This window comes from Ceratotherium simum, chromosome 8 (genome assembly GCF_057802395.1).
Source record: "Ceratotherium simum simum isolate JZ-2026a chromosome 8, ASM5780239v1, whole genome shotgun sequence".
NCBI lineage: Eukaryota > Metazoa > Chordata > Mammalia > Perissodactyla > Rhinocerotidae > Ceratotherium > Ceratotherium simum.
In genome coordinates this window covers 72,097,621-72,120,090 of record NC_141907.1, presented here as the reverse complement: position 1 = coordinate 72,120,090, position 22,470 = coordinate 72,097,621, and the positions used below count along the sequence as shown (strand labels likewise).

The following is a 22,470-nucleotide window of genomic DNA, read 5'->3' as shown; positions in this document are numbered from 1 at the left end:
GGGGTTTTGTCCTGTTCCCTTACTTGGAATGTATTCCTTTGCCTCCTCATTTTGCCTCTTTCCCTGTGCTTGTGACTACATATTAGGTAGGTCAGCTACATCTCCTGCTCTTGGATAGGTGACCTTATGTAACTGATGGCTTAGGAGGCCTGCCGTGTGCTTCCCTCAGTTCTCAATGTTCCAGGGGTGACCCCTATTGTGGGCTATGTGTGTCCTTCTGTTGTGGCCTGTTTGCTCTCCCTGTAGGCGCCCAGGGAGGCCGAGTTATGCTCCTGGCCAGCTGTTGTAATGCTCAGCTGCTTGTAGTTGTTGTGGGCCCTTCAGTCTCTGTATCAGATGTGGGGAGCCCCAGCACAGTTGGCTGCAAGTTCTAATACCACATTTGTGTTGCAGTATTTCTTTTAAGTGAATAGGCCCCCAGCGTGGCAGGTTGTTAGGCTCAGGGGCTTAAAATTGCTATAAACCTCCAGCCTTTAGGTCTCTTGTCAGCTCTCTGAGGATTGCAGCTGGGTGGGGCTGGCCTCAGGCACGGGAGAACCCAATTGTTTCAGGCTTTGGAAGGTGCGGCAAACCCCCTATGTGGGTCTTTGAGAAGCACAAGTCTTCTGCAGCTGACAAGCCCTGCCGCCCACATGTCCATACACACAGTGAACACAGTCCTGCCCTGTGTGCGTGCCGCGACCTCCCGAAGTGGACCCAGTCTCTCCACGGCGGGAGCCCCACACACTCCACCACTGCCCCACACTCGCCACCTGCTCCTTGTGCACGCCCTGCCCCACTGAAGTCGGCTCAGTTGCCAGGCTGCAGAGAATCCAGTCACCAATCTATGCAGGCCCACAAGTTGCCTGAGGGCTTGTTGTTGGGTGGGGCCAGTCTCTAGGGTGGGCTGCTTGCCCTGGCTGAGCTGGATTACATCGGTGCTCTAGTGGGTGGGGCAGACCTGGGCTAGCAGGCCTCAGGGAGAACTCCTATGGCGTCTGTGTCAGCACACCCACACCGGGCCACAACAGTGGCCACCGCCAATGTCCCAGTCCCTGGAGAGGTCTCACCTCTCACTGAGATGCACTCAGGGCCTATCAGGTGAGTCTCTTTTCACCAAAGCACTGTGCACCTTTTTTTCTGGTGATTTTAAGTTGCTTTCTGAAACGGGTGAGTTTGCAGGTGGGCGCTTTAAGAGCCGGTTTTAATTTCTTTGTGAAGCAGCTTTTCTGGGGGTACTCCCCAATGTTTTAGTAGCAGGCAAAGTCAGATATTATGCCACTCGTCTAGATTGTGCTGGGTCCACAAAATGCCCACAGCGGGGGCGCTCCCCGGCTCAGGGCCCGGCACCTCCAGGGAGGCTGCGTACCTGTGAGCTGCTCCCGGCGGCCGTGAGGCGCTGCGGCTTGTGAAGGCTGCTTTTTTTCTCTCCAGAAGGGAGTCTCTGCCTCTTCCACCTCAGTTAGGATTGTCTGTTGTTGCAGGAGTTCCTCTTATCCAGTTTTCAGTTCTCTCTCAGGGGCAATTTTTCCACGAGTAGTTGTAAATTGGCTGTGTCCGCGGGAGGAGGTGAGTTCAGAGTCTGCCTACGCCGCCATCTTGACTTCTCCCTCTAAACATTGTTAAAAAGACTAAAAATTAGAAGAAAATTCAAAAGGAAAAAAAATACATAATGTTGTTGTTTTCCTTAGTGCCATCCAGTTGATTCCAACTCCTAATGACTCTGTGTACAGCAGAGCGGAACCCTGCCTGGTCTTTTTGCACCATCCTCTCACTTTTTGGCAGTATATCAGACAATGCTCTGCTGCTATTCACAGGATTTTCATGGCCAATTTTTTCAGAAGTTGGTGGCCAGGTCCTTCTTCCTGCTCTGTCTTAGTCTGGACGCTCTGTTGAAATCTGTCCACCATGGGTGACCCTGCTGGTATTTGAAATCCCAGTGGCATAGCTTTTAGCATCACAACAACACTTAGCTGCCACAGTATGACAAGCAACAGATGGCAGGTGGTGTAGTTCCCTGACTGGGAAACGAACCCAGGTCCAGTGGTGAAAGAACAGAATCTTAGCCACTAGACAATCAGGCTGGCATATATAATGTTACTGTCAGACGTAACTATTGTTATTTTGGAATAGTGTCTTAAAATCTTTTAACTTGGCATAGATATTTTTACATATTTTTTCTTTTTTGAGATAATTATGTCCATATAATTTTGCATAATGCTTTTAAATTAACCTCATTAAAAAATAATTTTAAAGTGTTGATTTTGCATCATCTGCAATTTTAATAAAATTAGTTCATTACTTGACGTTGATGTTATTACTTTGCCTTGGAATATAGAAATCTATGAAACTATGGAACTATAATCCTAATTTATAATCACTACAGATCTAGAATAAAGTCTTAATTTTTTTTTGTGTGAGGAAGATTAGCCCTGTTGGAAGGTTAGCCCTGAGCTAACATCTGTTGCTAATCCTCCTCTTTTTTTTTTTAAGGAAGATCAGCCCTGAGCTAACATCCATGCTAATCCTCCTCTTTTTGCTGAGGAAGACCGGCTCTGAGCTAACGTCTATTGCCAATCCTCCTCCTTTTTTTTCCCCAAAGCCCCAGTAGATAGTTGTATTCATAGTTGCACATCCTTCTAGTTGCTCTATGTGGGACGCGGCCTCAGCATGGCTGGAGAAGCAGTGCGTCGGTGGGTGCCCGGAATCCGAACCCGGGCTACCAGTAGTGGAGTGCGCGCACTTAACCGCTAAGCCACAGGGCCGGCCCATAATCCTCCTCTTTTTGGTTGAGGAAGATTGGCCCTGGGCGAACATCTGTGCCCATCTTCCTTCACTTTACATGTGGGACGCTGCCACAGCATGGCTTGATAAGTGGTGCATAGATCCACGCCTGGGATCTGAACCCATGAACGCTGGGCCACCGAAGCAGAGCATGTGAACCCAACCACTATGCCACCAGGCCAGCCCCATAAAGTCTTGATTTTTATAGTCTTATTATATATTTGGTATTGTCAGGTTTAAAAAATATAAGTAATCTCATTTAATCCTCTAAATTACCCTGAATGGTATATTAAAAAAGTAGCATTAGCTTTATTTGGGGTGGGGTGGGGAGAAGTAAGGTAGAATACCCATACTATAGAAAGAGACCTGACCATCCAAAACTAATCAACTCTGTGACTGCGATGATTACTTTTCTGTGTCAACTTTGCTAGAGTATGATGCCCACTTGTTTGGTCAAATAGCAGTCTAAATGTTGCTGTAAAGGTATTTTGTAGATGCAATTAACATTTATAAACAGATTTTAAGTAAAGTAGATTAGCTTCCGTGATATGGATGGGCCTCATCCAATCAGTTGAAGAGCTGATTTAAGAGCAAAAACTGAGGTTTCCTGAAGAAGGAGGAATTCTGCCTCAAGACTGCAACATAAAAATTCTGCCTGAGTTTTTAACCTTTTGACTCAAGCCTGCTGGCCTACCCTACAGATTTTGTACTTGCCATTCCCTACGAGCCAATTTCTCAAAATAAATCTCTCTCTGTCTATATATGTATATCCTACCTATTCTGTTTCTCTGCAGAGCCCTAACTAATACAGTAATATTGGCCAAGTGACCCTGAGTTTTAATTTCTTCAACTGAAGTTTAGGAGATGGAATAAGATGGGTGATTCTTAAATTATAATCTGTGGATCAATGTTCATTTTGGTGAAGTTCTGCCCAGTCTGTGATAAAAAGAGAAAACAAGTTGGTAAGTTTTTTCAGATAAACAAATTTACTCTAATATATTTTTCTGTCTTTTTTTCCCTGAAGATTATAGTCTTCTACTTTCTTTTGGACTGAAAATACCCTTTCTTTTATGAAATGATGCTGATGGTTGTCATTAAGTGTTTGTCTGTCTTATTTTATAATATACTAGGCAAAATACAAAGTTGGCATCTTTAAGTCAGTTACCAAAATTTGGGAAATTTTTACTAGTTCACCTAATTGAAAAATCTTGGAGCCACTGCCTTAGATAATCGCTTCCAACTCTAAAATCTAAAGCTCTAAGATAAAATATTAGGGATTCAGAGAAGTAAAATACCCACCTAGTTAGAGAGTCAGAAACAAACAAAAAAAGTGAAAAGAAAACACAAAACAATATGAAGACAAAGAAATAAATTATTTGTGGATTTTTAGTTATTTTGGATTATTAATGCCACTTGGTATTCTGTAAAGACGATGGAGGCCAGTTGACTACGAGTTCATATAATATAGCTTCCCTGTTCTGCTGGTGAACTTTCAGCTTCAATTTCTGGTAGAAATTAACATTAAACATGACCTTAGTTGAGCCTTCCAATTTCTTTCATGGTTAGAAGAGATTACGTAAACTAGCTTCACTAATCTCAATTTTTCAATTTTAATCTGATGGGGAAGGGTAACTGGAAAGGCAAACCCTACGGGAGGAGAGAGGGGACATTTCCTTTTCCTTGTCCTTTTGAGGAGCTTAATGTCCTCATATGTGGACAGCGAACAGCTATAGAAAGCTGGCTGTAAAAGTCAGCCTTGCAGCTCAGTAGGTAGTAAAAACCAATCAGTAGTCCTTTGAGAGATGACTCTTCAGTGGGTGTAGGGGTGAAATCATAACTATCGTGACTTGCTTGCAGGCAAATAATGGGTAAGCTTAAGGAGTTGTGAAACCAGGATTCAAATCAGGGCTTCAGTGGTTGCATTTGGGTAGATCAGTCACTCACCTGTCATAACTCCTTATGGATTATCCCCATTCAGGGAGAATTCAAATTAATTCACTTGGATATAATTTTCTTGAGGAGAATCATGAAAAGCTTTCCCCCCTTGTCATACATTACAGAGAAGATTTATAAACCTTAAGTTCAGCGTAAGATATTTTTCCAAATAAAAATGTCTACTTTTAACTACAGTGTTATATTTTTAGAGTTTCCAAATATTCCCCACTAATTGCATTTGTGCTGACTTCACTTTTGTTGATCTGATTCAATTCCATATAAAAGGTGTGGCTTATCATTATACATCTAGATATATATATTGACAAAATATAGTTGATCTTTGTTTAAAAGTTCCAAGTTTCTTTTTCTCATTCAGCAGGACCATCTCATCTTCTTACACAGCTTCTCTTTTTGCATGCAATATAAATAGGTTTTGATTTCCTACTTTCCCTCTCTCTCTTTTTTAAAAATATGGGTAACAGAAGATTTGTATTTAATTCGTTCCTGTCCTCATTCCCTTACCCTGTCCAGGGTTTCCATTTATATTGTTGTTCACAAGCATTGAGCATACTTCACTTCAGGGCCTAAATGTATTCACTACTCAGCAATAGAAAAGACTTGTCTCCCCACCTGGACTGTAGAATCAATGGCTCTGGCTAAATGATGTCTTTGTCTGAATCTTGCTTTTTAGTGTGTATCTCTGTTACACTTCCAGGAACTCTGGCTAACTTGCAGAGCACCTTTGCCCAAGGACAAACAAAGTTGGCGGGAGGGAAACCAGGAGAAGTGATATCAAAGTGAGTCACGTCTGGTGCTCCAGTGGCTGTGGCATTCATGATGTAGATTCCCAGAATGGGCCAGTTTTATCGGCATTTAAGAGAATAAAGAAACGTTGTAAGACTTCCAGAACCTGGCCAAAAATCTATTTCAATCTGCTTTGTTTATGGCAAAGGGGTATTCAAGAAACAGGCAAGACAAGAAAGTGGTGAAGCAATCAGCTATAAATAGTAGAGCCTGTGTTTGTTCCAAGACAGCGTGTTCTGCAAAACACTGTGAATATTTGGATTCTTGCAAAGAACTGTGTCTAGTTTAACTTAAATTTGTAAGTGCAGATGAGGAAAGAAAAAATGTATATCCAAGAGAACACAGCGCAATATACTGGTGTTTAGTGTTCTGTTCTGTTCTGTTTTGTTTTTGTTCTAGTCACAGGATGGAAATTTCCATTTTGCCTAGATTGTCTGCTCTTGCAGGGCTGCTCCACAGACTCCGCTAACATCTATTACTTACGGAGCATCTGCCATGTGCCACACACTGAGGCATGAGCATCGTAAATACGAAAGAAGCATATTCCTGTCTGTAGCCTAGCAAAGGAGAAAAACAAGAGAACTGAGAATTATAAATTACAGTCCAGTGTGATGAGTCCTACATAGAACGTGATTTGGGAAGAAAGATGAGGACTTAGGGTAACTGACTCACCCCGATTTGCCTGGCAGTTTTCTGGTTTTAGTACTGAAAGTCCTGTGTCCTGGGAACCCCCTTCAGTCCCTGCCAAACCCAGACAGTTGGTCACCTTAGCGAGGAACCCAGTTGAGGGTAATTGGGGGTAGTAGTAGGGGGCAATCGTACATAAGGAAAATTCCCAGAGGAGAGAAAATGTTTAAGCTGTGTCTAGAAAGGCTGAGGTGGAAAAAAGTAAGTGTGATAGGCTGAGTAATGGCCCCAAAGATATCCAGGTCCTAAAAATTGGAACCTGCGAGTGTTACCTTATATGGCAGAAGGAGTTTTGCAGATGGGATTAAATTAAGAGTCTTGAGATGGAGAGAGTATCCCAGATGATCTGGGTGGGCCCTAAGTGTAATCCAAAATATCCTTATAAAAAGGAGGCAGAGGGAGATTTGGCAACAGAAGAGATGTGACAATGAAAGTAAGAGGTCTGAGTAATGTGCAAGGAAGGGGCCACCAGCCGAGAAACGCACAAGGTCTCCAGAAGCTGGAAAAGGAATGGAAATGGATTCTTCCCTAGAGCCTCCAGAAGGAACCAGTCCTGCTGACGCCTTCACTTTAGCCCAGTGAAACTGATTTCCAGTTTCTGGTCTCCAGATTGTAAGAGAAAAATTAGTGCTATTTTAACCCATAGGAATAGGTAATCAATACGGTGGAAATGCAGAGAAGGGCATTCTAGGCAAGGGAATAGCATGACGAAGGCTGTGGAGAGCAAAGACTGCTCAGGATGCTACAAGTTTGGCCCCTGTGCGGCAGTTTGGCAGTAAAGCTGTCTTGGGAACACAGTAGGAGAGGAAACTCCAGGGGTAGGCAGGGGCTGGGTCCCCAACGACCTTTTAACTCCCATTAAGGAGTTTTTCCTCCATCTTGAAGACAATGAAAATACATTCAATGATTTAAACCAAGGCCATAATGAGATCATATTTGCATTTTAGATGTGTCTTTTTGATAGCAGGATGGCAAGGCGATTATTGATAGAAGGAAGAAGATCCAAAAAAGCAGGGAATCCATTTAGAATGATCATATTGTCCAGGTAACAAAAAGATCATATTGTCTTGATTGCCAAGGGGATGGAAAGCTGGGGGCAGTTTCTAGAGATTCTTAGAAGGTGGACTATACAGGACTTGGTGACCACATAGTAAAGCAGAGGAAAGGCTGAAGTTTTCATCTGGGTCTGTGGAGGACCGGGCTGTCACGGCCGAGATGGGGAATACAAGAGTAGTGTGTGGACAGACTGTGGGTGGGAGTGATGGGTTAGATCTTAGACACGCTGAAGTTGAGGAGCCAGTGATATACGCAAGAAAATTTTAAGGGGATGGTTCAATCAAGAATTTCAAAAAAAGGCTTTGAAAAAGGAAGTTTCTCTTTGGGGCATGAGGGCAGTTAGGGAAGTAGAAACGGACCAAAGATGAGGTCGCTGGTAATGCAGACTTCTCCTCGTGCGTGGTTTTTCTTTCTCAGTATGTCCAGTTTACTTCTTGAGCATCACTGTCCAGTGCATGACTCGTTGTGGTTCAGATAAAAACCTCCATGGAGCTGTTCCATTTGGTCTCGTATCTCTCACCTTGCTACTCTCTAGTCTGTCCTCACGCACCATTCCTTAGCTCTGATCATGCTGCGCTTCTGCTCAGACTTCTCCTATAGCTTCTCCTTGTGACTTTCCCATTCAGGCTCCAACCTAACTTTCAGCCTGGTCACCCCTACACCACCCTCTATATCAGCAGATAAAAATTATTAAAATAAATTATTGTTTAAAATGCTAATACCTGGGGCCGGCCCCGTGGCGTAGCAGTTAAACGCACTCGCTCTGCTGCTGGTGGCCCAGTTCGGATCCCAGGCGCGCACTGATGCACCACTTGTCAGGCCATGCTGTGGCGGCGTCCCATATAAAGTGGAGGAAGATGGGCACAGATGTTAGCCCAGGGCCAGTCTTCCTCAGCAAAAAGAGGAGGATTCTCGTGGATGTTAGCTCAGGGCTGATCTTCCTCACACACATATACACAAAAATAAAAATAAAATGCTAACACCAAATAAAAATAAAGAAAATAATGATAAGATTTAAAAGTAGATATTTGATCTTCAAAAAATATTACTATCTTTAACAATACAGTCCATTAACTGTACTAATGTTGAGTTACGTGTGTAAAGCTCTTTTGACCTTACGCTAGTGGGGAAATGGTGAGGCTCTAGTTATATGCTAACTCCAAAGAGAAGTTAACTCTATTTCTTGTTTGATAACTTTAAAGACAGCTTTGTGAATAACTTTTGTGTGTATGAGTGTGTATGCCAGTGTGTTCTTGAAGGTGTTTCAATTGATAGCAGATCTAGTGTTCGTTTTAAAGAAAGCGTTCTGGTTTGTCTTTGTCTTCTATAGTTCCTTATGTAGAGATGGCAATTCTGATGCATAATTACTTACGCAAATTTAAATACTACCACATTTACATTCTGGTTCTTGCAATAGAGTAAAATCATCTTGCAATAGAGGCTCTGCTTTGTCCATTGTCATTTTCTTTGTGCTCTTGAGGGTTATGGAGAAATGGAAATGCTTTCAAAATGAGTACATCTTAGTTCAATTCAAAATTTTAATACCATCTATAATCATTTGGGTATATCTCAAGAAAGGAAAGAGTAAGATTTAAATTAAAAAAATCTAAGATACAGTATGACATCACAAAAATACTACTATTTCAATACCTAAAAACAGCATGGAATACATAAAACAGGTTTTTTTTTTTTTTTTGGTGGGGAAGATTGGCCCTGAGCTAACATGTATCTAGTCTTCCTCTATTTTGTACGTGGGACACCTCCACAGCATGGCTTAATGAGTGGTGTAGGTCCTCGCCCAGGATCCAAATCTGCGAACCCGGGCCACCAAAGTGGAGCTTCCCGAATTTAACCACTATGCCACTGGGCTGGCCCCTAAAACAGGTATTTTAATCACCATTCTTTCTTTCTCTCTTTTTTTTTTTGTGAGGAAGATTAGCCCTGAGCTAACATCTGTTGCCAATCCTCCTGTTTTTGTTGAGGAAGATTGGCCCTGGGCTAACATCTGTGCCCATCTTCCTCTACTTTATATGGGATGCCACCAAAGCATGGCTTGATAAGTGGTGCGTCAGTCCAAACCTGCAAACCTTGGGCCACTGAAGTGGAGCACGTGAACTTAACCACTACGCCACGGGGCCAGCCCCTATTATTTCATTTTTGACTGTTGGAAATACATTTCTATTTCAAAGTTCTACTCCCTTTTTCTCCACTGGAATCAATCTTTGCCTCCTCTGTTTTTAAAAAGTATCTTGTGTTATGAGTATTTTAATATTTGTCTTATTTCTTCTTTTAGGGAGATAAACTCGTTAAAGGAAGGCTACATCATATTCAACTTTGCATCCTCACATGCCTAGTACAGTAGCTACCCATGGCTGCACTTGATAAATATTTGTCGAACTCTACTATTTATTATTATTCTTCCTCATAGTAGAGTTGACTTCACATTTCTCAATGCCTTACTGTGTCTTTCTCATCATATCTAGATGTTGAAGCCACTTGGGTATAAAGGCATAAGGTCATGATAAGAATAAAAATCTAGTTCTGTGCCATACTGATGTTCCTTTATGAATTTTCTACTCTTGTTAGGTTCTTTTTGAAGTGATGGAAACTTCCACAAACATTTTTTGAACTTTGACCTAAGAATTCATATTTAATCTCTTTAGGACTCTTCTTCATGACCAATGGAAAAAAAGTATAGTTGTAGAAAAGATAATGCATAGCCTCCCTTAATTTATAGATTGACTTTAAAAATTCCTTAAAACTTTCTGTAAAAAAAAAAAAGTGATTTACACATTTTGCTTGGGGGCTGTTGTTGATTGAATTGTTATATTGAAATCCTAACCTCCAGTACCTCACAGTGTGGCCTTATTTAGAGATAGGGTCTTTACAGAGGTAATCAAGTTAAAAGGAGGTCATTAGAGTGGACTCTAAACCAATATGGCTAATGTCCTTATAAAAACGGGAAATTTGGAGCCAGCCCTGATGGCCTAGTGGTTAAAGTTTTGTGCTCTCAACACTTTGGCAGCCCAGGTTCAGTTCCTGGTCGTGGAACCACACCACTTGTCTGTCAGTAGCCATGCCGTGGTGGTGGCTCACATAGAAGAACTAGAAGGACTTACAGCTAGAATATACAACTATGTACCGGGGCTTTGGGGAGGAAAAAAAAATAAAAAGGGGAAATTTGGATACGGAGACAAACCCACATAGAGGGAAGATGTTCATGTGAAGATGGAGGATGGGAACGATGCATCTCTAAGCCAAGGAACACCAAAGATTGCCAACAAACCATCAGAATCTAGGAAGAGGCAGAGAAGGATACTTTTCTACAGATTTCAGAGGGAAGAAAGCCCTGACAATACCTTCATTTTGGACTTCTTGTCTCCAAAACTGTGAGACAATAAATTTCTGTTTTTCTAAGTCACCCAGTTTGTGGTTCTTTGTTATGGCAGCCCTAGGAAACCAATACAGAGGCTTAAGAATGTGTACCTCATTCTACCAAATCTTTTTTGACTTGAAATATTTCAGAATAAAGGTATATGTTAACAGTTCCACATTTAAAGAAAGAAAGATTTAAATGTTTCTAGTTTGGACAGAAAAAGGGTCAGTTTGACTCTTAAAAGAACAAAGATTCAAAAATAGTGAAAACTTCTACTAAACAAAACTAGCAGTCATGTTAGCAGAACCTATCATTATTGGATTCTACCTATGAGAAAATTTCTAGATGTGCTTGGCAGCTGTTAGATGGCACCTCAGAAGAAGAGATGGGATATTTTCTACATAAGGTACAGAGATTAACAATCTTAATAATCACTTAAACTAAGAGTACTTACGGTCATTTGTGTGAAAAATAGATTTCTCTGTACTTCTGCCTCATTATATGCTTCAAACTTGAAACTAGTTATTTAATATGTCTTTCCTGCAATATGGAAGGTGCCAAGAGGCCGAGGGTCATATCTGACTTGTTGCTGGCTGAATCGCAGTGCCAATGAATGTACTAGGCATCCAGTGATTGTGGGAGGAAGGGATAGAGGCAAGGAGGAAGCTGGGAGAGAGAGGAGAGAAGAATCAAATGACAATTTCCTTGTCATTTTGCCACAATATATGGGCAGCATTTTAATTTTAATTCCTTTTAAAAATAATATTGAGTCATATTTAAATGTTCTTTTACTTTTGGGAAATGAAGATTTTTTATTTTGTCAGCATGGGGTTGTAAGCCTGTGATGTGATTTCTTCATTAGAGTATTAGTTATTCATGATATTTGTCTTTTTATTTCTTCTTCTTCTTCTTTTTTTTTTTTTTTTGCTGAGGAAGATTCTCCCTGAGCTAACATCCACGCCAATCTTCCTCTATTTTTAAGTATGTGGGCCACTGACACAGCATGGCTGCTAAAAGAGTGGTGTAGGTCTGCACCCAGGAACTGAACCTGGGCTGCCAAAGCAGAGTGCGCTGAACTTAACCACTAGGCCACCAAAGCTGGCCCTTTATTTCATTTTCTGAATGTTGTGTCCCTATCCTTATTCTCTCTCCTGGCCAGCTATCTTGTAATGTCACCACAAAGGAGATATGATGGAAAAATAATTGTAAACAAAAATAATTGTAGACAAATCCTTTGTGGGTTAGTAGGCTTTTTGTCATATTTAAGGAACATGTCACAGCAATATATTTCAATTGTGGAATCAGGAAATTTATTTGCCTTCTGCTACTGACATGCTTTGACAATGAATAAAGCTCTTCTGCAGTTTTTTCTTTGGAATCAAAACTTCCCTATAACAATTTTGCACTGATTACTTGATAATTATTCTTAAATGTAATGGACATCTGGGAATAAAAGTTTCTGTCTGATTGTGAAGTGCTATATATTGCTTACGTTTCTGTATAAACACTTATTCATAAGGTTGTTTCTTCTTGTCATTAAAAAAATAAGCAGGTTTCAACATTCTCCACTGGAGACTATGACTTTAAGATAACAAAGGACCACATATTTTATGATTACATTTATGTGAAATGTCCAGATAGTGCAAGTTCATAGAGACAGAGAGCAGATTAGTTGTTGCCGGGGCCTGAAGGGAAGGGAAATGGGGAATGATTGTTAATGGGTTCAGAGTTTCTTTTTGGGGTGATGACAATGTTGTAAAATTAGATAGTGGTGATGGTTGTACAACTCTGTGAATATGCTAGAAACGACTGAATTTTACACTTTTAGGGAATTTTATGGTATGTGAATTATATCTCAATGAAAATGTATTTTAAAAAGCCCCCCATATAGATTTTTAAAATTAGTATTTTTCCCCTTTAGAATGAGTCTTCATTGGAGATGATTCATTCATTTAAATTAGGCTAACAGTGCTTAAAATAGGATTGAACTCCCCCTTCTCAGTTGCACTCAGAGCTGTTTTTCATTCTTTGAACTTGTTATTTGATGGCAAATTTTCATACATCTGGGGATGAATTTAATATTAAAAGCAACTAAAAGTCAGTGCAACCAAATAGAATTAATGAAGTATAACTATAAAATGACACTTTCTTTTGTGCTTATAAAATAGCTCTGAATGTTACTTCCAAAAGTTATTTCAGAAATGGTTGGAACAAGGTCAGCATTTTTGGATTAAATATAAAGTCACCCATGGTGACCTTCTGGAAACAAAACATTTACTTTCACTTACATCTTGATGTATTAATGAAAAAATAATCATATTACTTTATAGTTCTACCTCTTGTTCATGATAAATGATGTGACAGCCAAGGAACATAATTAGACAAATGTGTCCCAGTGAAAAGAGTAAAGGTGCCCTTCACCTCCGGGCCTACCGGGTGCAACAAATTCCCTTCATTTCTCCTAGGAGCAGAAGCGGTGGTTTGGGATAAGGATGATCAGAGTCTTAGAAAAGCAGGCATATGTGTGCATGTGGTTTCCCCCGTTGAAGTTGAGTGAGCTCGCCAAGAAGAGAAGGAGGTGACTCAGTGCCCTTGACACTGTAGTCTCTAGCCCCAGGTCCTGCCCTGGGGGCTTCCAGAGACTTCAAAGAACCCGAGGCACCTGTGCCGACTCATCCTCAGCAGTCTGCTCTCATTCTGGGTAAGGGACAGAGTGCCCACTGCCACGCCAGAACACCACTTGAATTCCTGCCCTGTGAGAAAGCAGATCTGAGTACGGATGGTCCTCAACTTGCTATGGTTTGACTTATGATGATGTGACCTACGATTTTTCTACTTTACTATGTTGTGAAAGCAATATGCATTCAGTAGAACCAATACTTTGAATTTTGAATGTTGATCTTTCCTGGCCTAGCAATATGCGGTGTGAACCTCTCTCGTGATGCTGGGCAGCAGCAGCCATGCATATCTCCCAGTCAGCCCAGCGATCATGAGGGTAAACAGCCGATACACTTGCAACCATTCTCTACCCAGACGACCACGCTATTTTTCTCTTTCAGCACGGTATTCAATAAATTACATGAGATATTCAACACTTTTTATAAAATAGGCTTTGTCTTAGATGATTTTTCCCCACTGTAGACTAATGTAAGTGTTCTGAGCACGTTTAAAGTAGGCTAGACTAAGCTATGATGTTCAGTAGGTTAGGTGTATTAAATGCATTTTCGACTTATGATGTTTTCAACTTACAATGGGTTTATTGGGATGTAACCCCATCATAAGTCAAGGAAGATCTGTACCTCACAGCTCATAGGCCTAGTGCAATGTAAAGTAGTTGGATCTGTTTATGTAACCTTATTGAAGCTGTCACATGTGGTCCAGTGTCAGTGGTGTTCTGTTCAAGGAACACAGTTCTGACCCAAACGTTTTTAAAAGGTATTCAGTTTATAGCTTGAAAAGCATTAAAGTGCATACATTTATGGCCCTTTCAGAATATTTTGTGGAACCCTATTCTTTCACATCTCATACTCTTTGACACTGTAGATTCTCATTTGCCAACTTCAATTTCCCCTCTTGCTAGGTCTTTCCCTTTCTCTTGCCTCATGGGTTCTGTAGTATTCTGTTAGTATTGTAGTATTTTCCAATTCGGCATTCCAAAAGACTAGAAAAGAGTTTGGCAGAGACAGACTGACTTCAGAGGAAGTGGATAGAAATTGGCCTGATAAATTAGGAGTCAACTGGCATGGCGGGGAGAGGAGAATCTGAATATTCCCTTATCAATATTTTTTATCATGTTTAGTTTATAATTCTAATATCTCCCACCACAGAGTCTAGTGTCTGTGCTGCTTTCCCTGTGTTGTTCGATATGTTCTATACATTTCCCACAGTATGCTAGCCACTTAACCATCACCAAAGTATTTTTTGGTTGTGGTTGTTGTTTAGATCACACCTTTTTACTTCTCTCATGTCTCTGACTCCTCTCTATTTCGCTGCATTGTCTTCATCTTGCATCATAATTTAGTGTATCTCCTCAGATTCAAGCCATGTATCCTTTGCCCCCATCCTGCATTTACTAAATGCTTGGACAGGGACTAATAGGTAAGACAAGGACAGAGCAGAGGCAGGGATACAATAAGGGAGGACGCACCAGTTTAGGCGGGAAGGGTCAGCATGCAAGGCAAGACAGATGTAGATGCAGCGAGCAGGAGGCAGAGATGGAGGGTTTGCCTCTGGGGAAGATCATTTAAAGTCTGTGCCAGTCTCCCAGAACAATTCAAAGAGAAGGGCTCTAAAAAGGACTTGAAGAAGGGAAGCATCAGTGGAATAGTCCCACAGCCTTTCAAGAGGACTGCTTTGAAAGTGGCAAAACCATCTGAAGTTTTGCATTATGCTGTGTTTAGGAGAGAATCACTTCCAAGTCTTCATAGCCATGTCTCCTATGTCCTGTGCCATTGTCCTTCGGATCTGAAATAAAGGTTGACATTCATCACTAGTTATACAGATGTGGCCATCTTTCTTTTCCTTCCTTCCTTCTTTTTTTTTTTTTCAAACATAGGGCACCTGAAAGACTAGACAAAGGACTAAGGCACTAATACATTTCCAGAATGTACATTGGTTGGTAACTATCTAGGAAACTTAAATGCTCTGCCATTTTACTTTCTCATGTAGGCCACTGAGAGGTGTTCCTAGCCTTAGCAAAAAAAATATGAGGATCCTCTAGCAAGAATCAAGGGGCCAAAGTATGCAACAGAAGAGCTTTCACAGATGATGTTCTCAGGAACCTGAACAAGCAAGCCCTCATCTCTCCGCCCAGCCTTTCACTGTTTCTCTGACATGACAAGCCCATTTCTTGCTCTTTGCTTTCCCATCTGAAGCAAATGTATTTCAACCTTCCTTCACCCACCCAAATCCTTGCATTCTTTAAGGTCCAGATCAAGTCCACACTCTCCCAAGACTCTCTTGGCCCTAGCTCATATTAATATTTACGTTCTTTGAACTCCAATTGAAGATTTTGGTTTTTGCATCATTTGGAACTTACTTGTCCTGTAATCATGCCATGTGTGTTAGTTTTATCTCTGCAAACATACAACAAAGCTTTCTGAAGACTGAAATTATGCATTTTTTTGTATTTTCTATCCATTTAAATGTACACAATGCATAAGGAATTTTCAGTAAATATTAACCAAGTATAGTTAATCAACAAGTAAATACCCAAAAACTCAGGATAAAATATTGTTCTTTGGTAATAAAGAGTTGATAAAGGCCAAAGTCTTGGGAGAGCTCTTCAAGATCTGGACTAGAGAAAGTTAAATATTTCCTGGAATTCATGCAATGTATACCTAGGTCAGGAAATATCAATTACAGTTATTTTTTAGAAAGATTTTTTCCACACAAGCTACATGCTGAAAGATTGTTATACCAAATTATTGGTTAATCTATTTTTCAACAAGGAAACAAATTTAATACCTGCAGAAAATTGACATGGTTGACTTTCCATAATTTGAGTGAATTTTTCTTACATTAGTGACAACTTCTGCCTAGATCTTAGATCCAACCATAGTTAGAGTTTCTTAAGCTAAGACATTACATTTACTCATAAGAACGATCAAATGGAACATTAATCAACTTAATGGGTGCTGTGTGAAATAAAATACAAAACAAGCCAAGATCTAGAATACAACAGTAACCACGACAGGGCAAGGAGGCAACAAACCTAAAGGTTGAGTTAATTCCAAAATTAAATACATATATAAAGACTGCATAGTTTGAATAAATGAAAGGTTGAAAATGTTTTCTTAATCATTGGTTAAAAACATATCTGCGTGGCCGAGCAGGCAAAAAGGTTTGCTCTGTTTTTTCTTTCTTTAGATGTTAAAGCCCAGGGCTGAGAGGGGAGCCTCTGGAGCACCGTGTTCATTTTTGTTTCGGTAGGTGGAGTTCACTAACCAAAATGACAACAGACACACGGAAATGGGGACTTACTCTATGGCATCTGTTCAAACCTCTTAAAACCAGGGATGTTTTCCTGTCTGATGTATAAGCCACCCAAGCACAAATTAAAAGCAGATGCTCCATGGTTCTCTGAGGATATTTATAGCTCAGAGTCTATACTTCCCGATCATCTCTACAGCAAAACATTCTGAAGAGGTACTGAACATTTTGCAATAATGAATGCCCCCTTCTAGCAGATTTCAACTTCTCTGTTTTGAAATTAGACTACACATTTTCTTTCCTCAGTGGAAAAAATATCTTTGCAAAAGGAACTTGAGGTATTTTCCGCACTAAATATGTCCTAATTACACACTCACAGGAATGGACATGTTAACCAAAAACAAGAAGGACGATTTTAGGTTTATGTACTGAACTCCCTCCATTGGTAAATTCGTGCATTTCAGTGTAGTCTGTTCTTCAGAACAATAGGTTGAGATATGAAGCACAGCAACATTCATGAAAAAGAATGCAAAACATTAGGGGTTCCATTGAAGGACATAAATATGCCATTTGGATTTATAAATTTATTCTACCAATATTTGTTATGTACAATGTACACAGAGCAGGTATTATGGGGATTCAACAAAGAAGCAGAATTGTTGCTCTTTGGCTTCATTGAACTTGACGTGGCTGGGGAGAGAGCGCTTCAGCACATGAACATGGAAGTTGACAATACACAATAATACAACAGGTGTTACCTATATGTATACAGAAAATGGTAACTCGGGAGAGAGATTTAAATTTAGCTTGAAATAGTCATTCTTTAAAATTAAACACATTAAGGGTAGTCTCAACAAGTCTCAATATTCCAATGAATTATGGAATATTGGACAATGGGAATGGATTAATTTACATAGAATATGTCCATATCCTAGAAGGGATAGAGCCTTGGACTAGGAGTAGTGAATGCAGGAAGAATGAGATCCCACAGAGAGGTGATGTGCCCACAGAAAATGTGTACAACTCCTTTGTTTTCTGAAGCAATCTTAGAGTTCTCTTTCTACATAATAATAATTGTCTTCTATCTTCTTGAAACTGTTATTCTAAGTGACACTTTATTCCCTGAATGGATTTCTTTTAACTCTTCTTTTCCTTCCTTAAACTCCACCTCCCTCCATGAAGCACTTCCTACCAGACAAAGGAGAGGTGGTGATGAGGCCGTCTCCACCCACAAGTGACTGATTGAAATAAGCATGTCCTCTCACCACCACACAGAATGCTCTTACTACGTTTCTTGAACACAATGCAGTTTTGAGGGTGTTTAGTCTGTGTAGTGTTTGTGTTTAGTTGTCTTTCCCTTTTTTCTGTCTGTGCTAGCGTTTCTGTCCAAGACTATCATGAGCTCTAAACGATATTTAACGCGGAACGATATTTAACACGGGTCCATTCAGCAGATTAATGCCTCAGGTTGTGACTGAGGTTATGAATAAATATGATGTGTTAGACATTTAAAAAGGAAATTTCCTTTTAACATTTGCAAGTCATTTAACATCAATAAGCAGGGCTTATTGAGAAAGTTTCCAACCCTAAAGTATAATACTGGTGTCATCTTTTTAAAAAATGAGACATTTCAAATTTTTTCTCTTTACCAACTCAAACAACTCAGAATTTTTGAGTGTGTTACCAAAAGTGATGCAGTAGAAGTGAAAATTTTGGTAAAGTAGGGGATGCAGGGGGAGTGATGGAACCTAGAATATTCTAAGGACGCAGATGCAGCAGTAGGACCCTGAAACTACCTACAAATGACCTAGAGACTTCAGGGACCCCCAGCACTTCCATTCCTCAACACTGAGATGTCTGTTTTGTTTCTTCTCATCAGAAAATTAAGTTTCCGTGGAAGGGAGGCCAGAAGTTGCTTCTGTACCCCCTCCTCCACTCTCCATTTCTCTTTGGCCAGCAATCTATACCCCCAAGAGTTCTACAGAAAGGATAACCCCTGAAGTCGCTGCCCCTTTTTATTTCACTGACTCTAAAACTGAGGAATCTCTTACCTGAACTTATTTTGCCACCGGGTTCAGTCTACTGAAAGTCACTAGTAAGGAACCCCCATCAACCGAGTGATTAAAAAGTTAGCTCTTCTTGTTGGAATTGCATAGGCTCTGGATTCCAGTTTGTGGATTTATATCCTGTCTTCGTCTCTTCTGAGCTATTTGGTTACAGGCAACTTCACTTGCTCTTCCTTCAGTTTACTTATCAGTGAAGTGGGAATAAAACAATAAATTAAGGAATCATTATACTCACCATAGACACCGAACTCTAGCCTTTGTCTCTTATTAACTTGTTACTTGTCTTCAGAAAGTATGGATTACTCTGGAACAGCTTAAAGCTAGTGTTAGGGAGCCCTGTTTTCCTGATACAACCAAGCTCTAAAGATGAAGTTGATAATGGGTCTCAAGACACACAGATGGCATCAGTGTGAATTACTAGGCATCACCTTCTGCCCGTTGCACAATGAGCATCTCTACAAGTCAGTGAGAATCAAGGATTCTCAAAGATGCTCATTTCCAAGTATGAACTCACCTTGGACACTGGTAACTCTGTCGTGTGGGTCCTCTGATGCTGTTGGCATATTTCATTGGCCATACTCCACTCAAACCATTGGTACCTCTGCGTCCATTATTCTGCCTCTACAGAATTTTCTCTCTCATTTGGAAGGATACTTCTCAAAAAACACTTCTAGGTTAATCTCCTTTAGTCTGTTTCTTATCTCTCAAGACTTCAAATCCACAAGAATGATAGTGTTTTGTTACTGAGATTAGTAATAGTAGTTGTTGACACATAATAACAGCAGTACTACAAGTGGCTGAGACTAATGTAACACTTATTGTCTGCCAGAGACAGTGCTTTATGTATATTAATTCTTTGAATCCTTCCAATACCGCTCTGAAGAAGGTACTATTCTAATCACCTTTTTATAGACAAGGACACTGTGGCACAGCTTGTTAGCAGTGGGCCCCTGTCTTACAGCTAGTGAGTGGCAGGTCTGGGACTTGAACCCAGGCAATCTGGTTCCCAAGTTCTTACTCTTAGCCTCTGTGATATACTTCTTTATTAATAATGATAAACACTATTTATTTTGTGCTTCCTTTGGGCCTGTCTATTTTTAAGTAGTATGTATGCAATATTTCACTTATTCTTTACAACAACCCTGTGGGTAACGTTTTTGCTTCTATTTTTCAGATGAGAAAACTAAGGCTTAGAAAAGTTCAATATCTTATCTAAGGTCACATAGCCAGAAAGTGGCAGAACCAGTATTCCCCAAAGTCCCTAACCTTAACCCGTGTGCAAAATTGTCCCAGGTGTATGCTCCTAGCTTCCTCCAAATGGAATGGAAAATTCCATTTAAGTTGTTTGTTACTTTTTATAACCTCTCTGTAACGTCATATCAGGAAGATGACTTTCAAATAATCTAAGGCAAATAATTTTTTAAAATTCAAATATTTATTCTTAATTTGGAATTCCTGAGAAAATACTTTCTGGATAGGGAGGGATTGGTATGTTCATAAATAAAAGTTTGGGGCATGTGTGGCGAACAGTGAGTTATGTGTTTTGGCTGGAGACTGTGCGAGGGTAATAAATCTTGAAATTAGACAGGAAATAAGCCTGGAGAGGTAGGCTGCGGCCATATCATGGAGGACCTAGAAGGCCTGGTTTGGAGTTGTAGCAAACTCTATAGACAGTGAGGGATCCACTGGGAGCTCTATGGGGAGCCAGGGTCCTAGCTGACTTAGGGAGATTCCTGGGATGGTAGCAACTGAGCTATAGAAGCAGAAGTAGGAAGATTAGGCAAAAGGCTATTGCATAGTTTTTGCATATCTACCAAAAGATGTGCAAGAATATTTACAGCACTTCATTCATAATAGCTGCTTTATTCATGAAATCAGTAGAGCGGAATAATAAATAGCAATAAAAAAGAATAAACTGTAGCTTACACAACAATATGAATGAATCTCACAGACAAAAGGCTGAGTGAAACAAGCCAGACACGAAAGAGTATCTATTAGATTCCAATGGCATGAAGTTCAAGACCAGGGAAAACAAATTTGTGGTGAAAGAAGTCAGAATAGTTACTTACTCCTGTGGGAGCAGATGGTGTTTATTGACTGGGGCATGAATCTTCTGCAGTGTTCACAATGTTTTATCTTTTGATCTGGGTGGGATTACATGATTTTTACACACATGCACATACATATGTACCTATGTATATATGTAAAAATTCATTGAGTTGCACGATTTGTGCGCTTTATAGTACATATACTATACCTCAAGAAGATTTTTAAAAAGAGTATTGTATAGTTCAATCAACTCTATTAATAATTGTAGAAATTTGCCAATGGAGTGTTTCTTTTATATTTTTCTCTAATTAAAAAAAGAAAGCATAATTCTTCTTTTCCTGCTTCAGATTAGATTTTCTTCCTGGTTGGCTGGATGATCTCTCTGTGATTCACTGAGTCAGTGGCAAGGGTGGTGGTGGGGTTCAGCGAGAGATAGAGAGAGGAGAGGCTTCTGAGGTGATGGAAGAAAGGGGAGGAAATGAATCAACCTCTCTGGACGTGATACAGTGCAGGCTGCACCACTCGGAGGGGACAGCTTCCCTTCCTTTTACAGTGATTTCAACATAGCTTCCGTGTTTCTATTTCCCTCCACCAACGCCACTGTCTCATGTGAATGAAAACGAGACAGATCACTGTGATTAACCCATTTTCACATGAAATAAACAGAGAGTGTTTTTTTAACTGGAAGCTAGTTGGTAATTTGTATGTAGAGCAAACAAAGGGTTTGTAGTAATTAGACCATATGAATGCCTACGAATGTGTAAATGGAAAGCAAGCTGATTTTCTTGCAGGATTATCTTTATGGAAATTTATGGTTCTGAGATGACCACATGGTTTTGTAGACAAGCTGATACAAACCAGTCTCAGATACATTTATGTTTTTTACAACCAGAGAATTTGAAATTCTTTCTGATACAACAAATATTTGATGAGCAGGTTCTATCTGAAAGACAAGGCACTGTTGCGGTGGGAAAACCAAGATAAAGAAGGTTTTGCTCCTGTCCCGAAGGAGGATACAGTCTAGCAGGGAAGATCAGACTCATGTCAAATAGCTGGCTAGCAGGAAAGTACAGGATAACTACCAAGAGAAAAATACAGAGCCCTTGGAAGTTCAGAGACAGATGGGTGGGATTTCAACAGAAAAAGATAGATGAGGATCTTTGGGGAGAAAAGGGAGGGATGGTATCGGTAGCCACTATTTCTATGCTACATTGTACAAGACGCTATCACATACCTTTTCTGGGTTCTTAGAAAAACTCTATAAAGTAGTTATTGTTCGCCTCATGTTCCTGATGAGTAAATTGAAGCATGGAGAGGGAGTGACTTTCCCAAATCAGAAGACCCAGGACCTACACCCAGGTCTCTCTGACTCCACGGCCCTTCTTTATAAAAGCACACAATATGCTCTAATGTTAAGAATGTGGACATTTGAGCTAGACTAACTGAACTTGAATCCCAATCCCCTTACTTCCTGGTTTGGGCACTTCTTGCAATTTATTTCATTTTTGTGTATATTTATTTCTTCATCTGCAAACTAAGGTTAAAAATAAAAATGTACTTCTGTAAGATTAAACGAGTTTACCTACATGAAGCCTTTAGAACAGCTCCTGTACGTATTAGCAGTGTGCAAGTGCTGGCTACTATTATTTTTTGAAAAAAAATTTATTATAAAAATAATATACACTCTATGGAAAACTGGCAAAAGATCTAACAAAAGAGTTTGGCACACTTGCTAGAGGCAAGACCGACACATAAAAATCAATAATGTTCTTCTACCCAACAGTGATATCTTTGAAAAGGTAC

General features: G+C 40.1%; 1 long non-coding RNA gene across 2 annotated transcripts in view; it reads left to right on the top strand.

Moving 5' to 3' along the window:
- The first annotated feature begins 943 nt into the window (after window positions 1-943).
- LOC147916501 (uncharacterized) overlaps window positions 944-22,470 on the top strand; it is a 111,526-nt gene continuing 89,999 nt past the window's right edge. For both annotated transcript variants that reach the window (XR_015552946.1, XR_015552947.1), the window contains exons 1-2: window positions 944-1,080; window positions 3,558-3,725. This is a non-coding gene — a long non-coding RNA (uncharacterized LOC147916501). The remainder of the gene's footprint in view (window positions 1,081-3,557; window positions 3,726-22,470) is intronic.